Below are 6,000 nucleotides of genomic sequence, written 5' to 3'. Positions count from 1 at the left end.
AGGAACAAAATGTCAAAACACAAAGGCAAGACAGCTTAGTGCTAAAATGTTCCAAAATGTGATGCTGACTTAATACTGTTTTGTTACTACAAGGCAAGAGTTCAGTATCTTTTTTGTTTCATTCAGCTCACTTATAACGATAGAAATACTGTGACTGCAAACCACCTGAACGTCAACTTGGCATGTTTGCAGTTGGTGCCCTACTTTGTAAACGCTATCATAAAAGTTAGGATCCAAATGACATTAAACTCTAAGATTGAATACATTTCAAGCAGAATTAAAAAAACAATCAAATACTACCACCACCACCACCACCACCCCCCCCCCCCAAAAAAAAAAAAAAAAAAAAAAAGAACAAAGAAAAAGAAAAAAGCAGTAAAACACTTCACAAGCACTGGAACGGTGAGCTGGCTAATGCTCTCTCCTAAAGATGCAGGTGATATGCATCTGTAAAAATGGCTCATCTCTGCCAGTAAAATATCCTTGTAACCTTGACAGGAAGGGTAATCTAGAAGGCACAGATATCTGCACAATACTAAGACACATCTGATTGTGCCTGCAGGTGAGTCTTTTAGCACCCAATTGCCTCAACTGCACCTTCTCAAAATGCTGTTCTTTACCTTTAGCCTAGAGAGGGAAACGTGATTAGAAGTCCATGTGTAAAACCGCATTGAAGATTAAAAGCCCCAGGAAAACACAAAATACTACTACTACTCAGGTGCTTTGTATCAGTGAAGACTGGATGGTAAGTCTTTCCTAGCATTTTTTTAGCCCTTCTTGTGCTTCCACCTGGGAGAAAGTGCTATTAAATTCTTTTGTAAGAAAAATGAACAGGCATCATAGCAATATCGTGTTTCTTGCTGTCAAAACAATGACCACTTCTTTTAGCAACATTTGTGTGTTTAAATTCTCACTTCTGTAAATACATCTTAGGCTAAAAAGCATCCTTACTCTTCCAAAAGGTTTTAGAATATGAATTGATTTCAAGCTTTCATCTTTTTAAAGCACTATATTTATTATGAATATTGTTACTCCATTTGATTAAAAGGATGAAAACATTCTTTTATATACAGGAAAAAAGAGAAGAATTTCTTCTGTAAGATCCAGCACATGGCAGATATTTCACTTCTCTAATGCTACTCCTTCCACCTCAAAGCAAGCAAATTTGCTATAAAGCAAAACAAACAAAATTAATTCAGCTCTGCTATGCTCTGACTGGATTTATCTGTTCTTAACTGTAGAATTAGTATTTAGCATGCAAATTAAATAGATAGATATACGGTGACCCCCTGTCTTTCATACCCAACTTTCTGTCTCCCTCATTTGCGCCATCATTGTCATTCGGCTGTGTTACAGTCTGCCAGCAGTTCCAGTGTAAGATACATTGCTTTGTGAAGAGCTCCTGAGAGGGGGGTGTCTTACTTTTCTTTGGCAAACTCTTCCTAAAGAGTATTTTCTGCAGTGTGCCAGCAGCTCTTGGCACAGACTCACCTGCTCACAGTGACTTGCAGAGCTGATACTTAATAGTCATCCCCTGTAGCTTAGCAGTAGCTGAGCTGGATAATTGCAGCCCCTGAGTTGGCCTTGCATGTTGGGTTTCTGCTGTTTGGCAAACTTGGAAGGCCAATTTAATCAATATAAACCAGGGAAAGAGAAAAGGAGAAATCCATCTTGCACTTAGTAGGATATTTTGTCAACTTTGCTACTACTGAGAGAATAAGAATGTTTCAGGGAGAAAAATTAGAATAGATTCAACAAACTGACACCACTGAGCCTTCAGTAGATGAGGAAAGAAAGAAAGGAAGGACTTTCTTTTGTCAGTCATGCCAAGCAGGGAGAAGCATATGAAGATGGCATGACATCCGTGACATGCCATAAGCTGTTGCTGCAGGAAAACTTGTCATCCCTCAGGTTTAGGATTATGCAAGGAAGACCCTGAACCTCATACATATCAGATGCAAGGGTATCTCCCACCCACCTGGCTGCTTTACACTGACGCATTCTCAGCCTTTCACTCTTCGTTCCCACCACCCTCATTTCCCTTTGTGTTTGCTGCCTGCACTGCACCCTGGACAACAGATCCTACCACTCCTTGTCCTTAGGGCCTGCTGCAGCAAACAAATGCAAAAACCCCACCCCACCCTTGGATCTTGCTTCAGCCACCATCAGCTTCTGTCCAGAGCAGCAAGCTCTCACAAGAAAGCAGTTCCTCACCAGGGGATGTGGAACTATAACTTTTACAAACTGAAACGCTGTGCCTAAAAAAGTTTGGTCCATGGTTTGGGATTTTTTGTGGCAAACAGGCTGCTGAGATAAGTGGGCAGGAACGGGAGTTTAGATCAACCCCCTAAATTTTGTGGTGTGGGTGCTTCCTGGTCCCCTGCTACCCTGGGGACCGCTCTCGGAAACGGCAAGCAGGTACCCTGGCGTGGTCTGGGGACAAGTCTCCCTGAGGAAGCGGCGATGACGGGGCCGAGGCTGCTCAAAGCAGAGGACCCCCATTCTCACCCAGAGAAGCAAATTGAGTCGGGAGCGGCGGGGCGCCCTTCCACCCCCTGTGACCGGGCTGGGCGGTGCCGGGGGCTGGCTGCAGGCGGAGGAAGAGGCCAGGATATTCCTGAATGAACGTCTCCATCATCACCCCACACCTCCGCCCGGCGCCCGCCTCCCTCCCGCCACTCGCCGGTGTCGCTTCGAGGCACAGCCAGTTTCTATAGCGACGGCGCTGATCCGCGGCTCTTCCGAGTAGTAACAAAGCCGGCCGGCCGCCCGCTGCCGCGCCGGAGCTGAGGGGGGACGAGGCTCCCTCTCCCGAAGACACCCCGCTCGCTTGCGGCGCCCCGGACAGGTACGGAGCGAGGGGCTCTTTCTTCAGCGGCCGCCACCCGCTCCCAACGCGGTCGGGCCATCGCCATGCGGCCGCGGTGCCCCAAGCCAGGCGGCGGGGCGCGGGGACCTGCTGCCGGGTGACGGCTGCGGGAGAGGCTCGGCGGCGGGCGTCGTCTGAGAGGAGGAGAAGGACGCGTCCGCGCCTGTGGCACCTGATAGAGGGGAGCGGGGAGGAGTGCCGCAGGTACGCGGGGCGGCCCCGCTCCGATTCCGCCTGGGCAGGGCCGGGGGCACAGCGGCAGTTCAGCGCTCGGATCACCGCGGCTTGTCGGGGTGGGCCCGGCGGGTCGGCTCCACCGTCCCGCGGCGGCGTGAAGGCTGCGCTAGGGGGGGGACGACACGGGCGGGCTCCGCGCCCTGGGCTGCAACCGGTGGGCTTGGCTTTGCCTCTTGGCCGAGGGCATCGATTCCCCTCCGCGGTTAAGATCACCCTCGATAATAGTGGTGGTGGTGGTGTTGGCTTTGCCCCCTTGGAAATCTGGGGGTTACAAAGTTTGATTTGTTCAGTTTTATAAAGTAACGTTGAATAGGGTGATAGCTTTAAAATGCGCTACTTAGTTTAAGGAAAAAAAATCAAAAGGATTGATTTTTATTGAAGAAATTACTGCTGCTTTTTAGGAGTAAGTGTACCAAAAGGTTTTACACAAAATGAGTGTTTCAAAGCCAGCTTAGCTCATTCGAAGACGGAGCCACGGTAAGATGGTAGAGGTGATAAAGGCGTGCTTATCTCGGGCAACCAAGGTTAGTTAAGAATAAGCCACCCCTAGCCCCTGAAATTCTCGTGTCGGAGGGTCGATGGGAAGGTCGTTAGCGGGCAGGAGAGTTGCCTGGGCGATGTTTGTAGTGACTGTATGAATAACATTCGAATCGTAGTGGCTGTACGAATAAACATGCATTTCAACAGAAGTTTAACATTCAGAGCAACATCCCACTGGTAACAGAACGGCTGACCTTGCATGATGAGGTCCTAGGGAGCAGCCATTAAGGCTCGTTGCTAAATGATTTAGGAAATAAATTAGTCGATGGGCCAAGGCAAAGTTGTACTGTGGCATGTATGCAGCCAGCAGGATGCTGTAGATGGGAATCTTCTTGGATATAAACAAGAGAAAACAGGGAAATAGGATGTGAGATGAGGAGAGTGTGGCTATCATAGTTACTGAGTGGGCGGACAAGAATCAAAATTAGAAGTAATATGTACTGTATATATCAGATTTGATATTTAAAACACTATACATAATGTAATATCAGCATATTGGAACCCAAAGGTTAAATATTGACTGGAAGAAGTTTGAGAAGTATATAAAAACAGTGACTGTTAAATGAAAAGTGGAGCTGCTGTTACCATCTAAGTAAACGCTATGAAAATATTTTATAGGGTGGAAAGAGAAGATACAGCTCTCTTTAGCAATCATGAATACAAGTAGCATATAAACTGTAGACAGGCTTCTCTTGCAAGAGATTAGTTTTAAATAAGGGTTAATCAGGTTTAAACAATTCTGAATATAAAAGTTAAATGAGTAATATCAGCAGTAGGTACAATGGAATTAAGCTATAGTTGTTAAAAATAAAATCACAAATAAACAGACAAACAGAAGTGGAATTTCTTACTTATGTTGATTGCAGTGTTTTGCCTAGTGTTTATAAATGTTTGTCCTTTGCTTCTTTCACAAGTGCCACAACAGTTGTTTTGTTGAAAAAGTTATAACCTTCTGAATGACCTCTGTTTTTCATGCAACACCGAATAGCAAACTTTTGAGTTTATTAAATGTGTAAAAAGGGGGACCTCAGATTAGTTTAGCATGATGGAAAATTGCATTTCAAGACCATACTCTGGGCTATCAGAAATTGAATGCACCTAGCAGGAAATAAAAGGTCAGCTGTATGTAATAAAGACCTGGGGAGTTCTATTCCCTTAGCTGTGTGGCAGGGAATGAGAGACATCAGAACTCAATATAATCTTGCCCTGAAAGCTGAAGGGATAGGCAAAATATTTATGTTTAACGCTCCCATGTGGCATTTCAGTCTTGAAATTGTTCCATGTGGAACAATTGCAGACTCCACTTGATGAAGTTTATTAGAGATAAAAACAATGTATTAGTTGGGGCAGTACCAGGAAAGAACTCAATAGACCACTATAGATAATATGTCCTGTAATAGGCTCTGACATGTATAAGAGCTTCTAATGGTCTGAACAGTTCTAGCACTTAGATCACAGTCTCTCAGACTGTCATTTCACACCTTTCTGATGCTCCTTAGTCCAGACTAGGTTTACAGGAGGCCAGTTCTTAAATTGTCATGAAAGCATTCTCTATAGCTGTGCACTCTGTGCAGTGACATAAGGCCACTGCAGGAGTCTGCTTGCCAGTTTTCCTCTTGCTTTAATCAGTCTGAGTTTAATGTGTTTGTCTATATAGTAGGTTTGATGACTCTGTTAAATGTTTTTCTGGAGATGTGTGTGCCTTTGCTGTAGCCAGCGACACTTATTGCCTACTGTCTAGAGACTGATTTCAGTCTTTCCAGCAAGGTTGCTAAGGACTACTAGGGATCCTCAGAGAGCAAAGGTTGGGAAATTCTCCTGTGGCCTTTGCACACGTTGCATGCTGAACCGCTTCCTGTCCAATATAAACACTGTTCTGACAATAACATAGTATTGGCAGATGTGTACCTTAGAGTAGTGTAACATATGATAACTGTGACTTTCTAGTATAAAGAAAACATTTGCAAGTGTGAGTGCTGTGGTAAGCTGCAAAGAGCTTAGGCCTCCTGAAAACATACCTTAGGTTTCAAATTCATATGCAAAGATACATAAAGGAGTACAGGATATGCAGCTTTTAACCTATTACAGCTCTGCAATTGTTTAAACCCAATCTTCTGTGGTTTCATTCAGCTTGGTTTTCCTGCAGACATGATGTAGTGCAGCATTTTAGTCATAATAAGTGCCATAAGTAAACATACCTTTCCTTTTCCTGTTGTATCTTTTTCGCTATTGACAGATGAGTCCAGTTTTTCAGAGCTGATGGTAGCTTACAGCTAAGTTATTTTGCAATGAGAGGATGTTCATGTGCAGGCTTAACTTCAGTAGATTTCCAAATGGGTGGAAGTCTGAGGTAG

The 6,000-nt window shown here is 44.8% G+C and overlaps 1 protein-coding gene across 5 annotated transcripts in view; it reads left to right on the top strand.

Annotated features, from left to right (window-relative positions):
* Window positions 1-2,597: 2,597 nt before the first annotated feature.
* Window positions 2,598-6,000, top strand: part of RNF182 (ring finger protein 182) — a 28,978-nt gene continuing 25,575 nt past the window's right edge. For 4 of the 5 annotated variants that reach the window (XM_061346434.1, XM_061346433.1, XM_061346430.1 and 1 more), the window contains exon 1: window positions 2,598-2,848. The gene's annotated coding sequence lies outside the window, so the exon portion shown is untranslated. The other variant, XM_061346432.1, reaches the window with a different exon arrangement.

This window comes from Neopsephotus bourkii, unplaced genomic scaffold (genome assembly GCF_033783945.1).
Source record: "Neopsephotus bourkii isolate Nb327-2 ecotype Australia unplaced genomic scaffold, CSIRO-AGI_Nbou_v1 NB_272, whole genome shotgun sequence".
NCBI lineage: Eukaryota > Metazoa > Chordata > Aves > Psittaciformes > Psittacidae > Neopsephotus > Neopsephotus bourkii.
The sequence above is the reverse complement of the archived record's forward strand: the minus strand, read 5'-3'. Positions and strand labels throughout refer to the sequence as shown.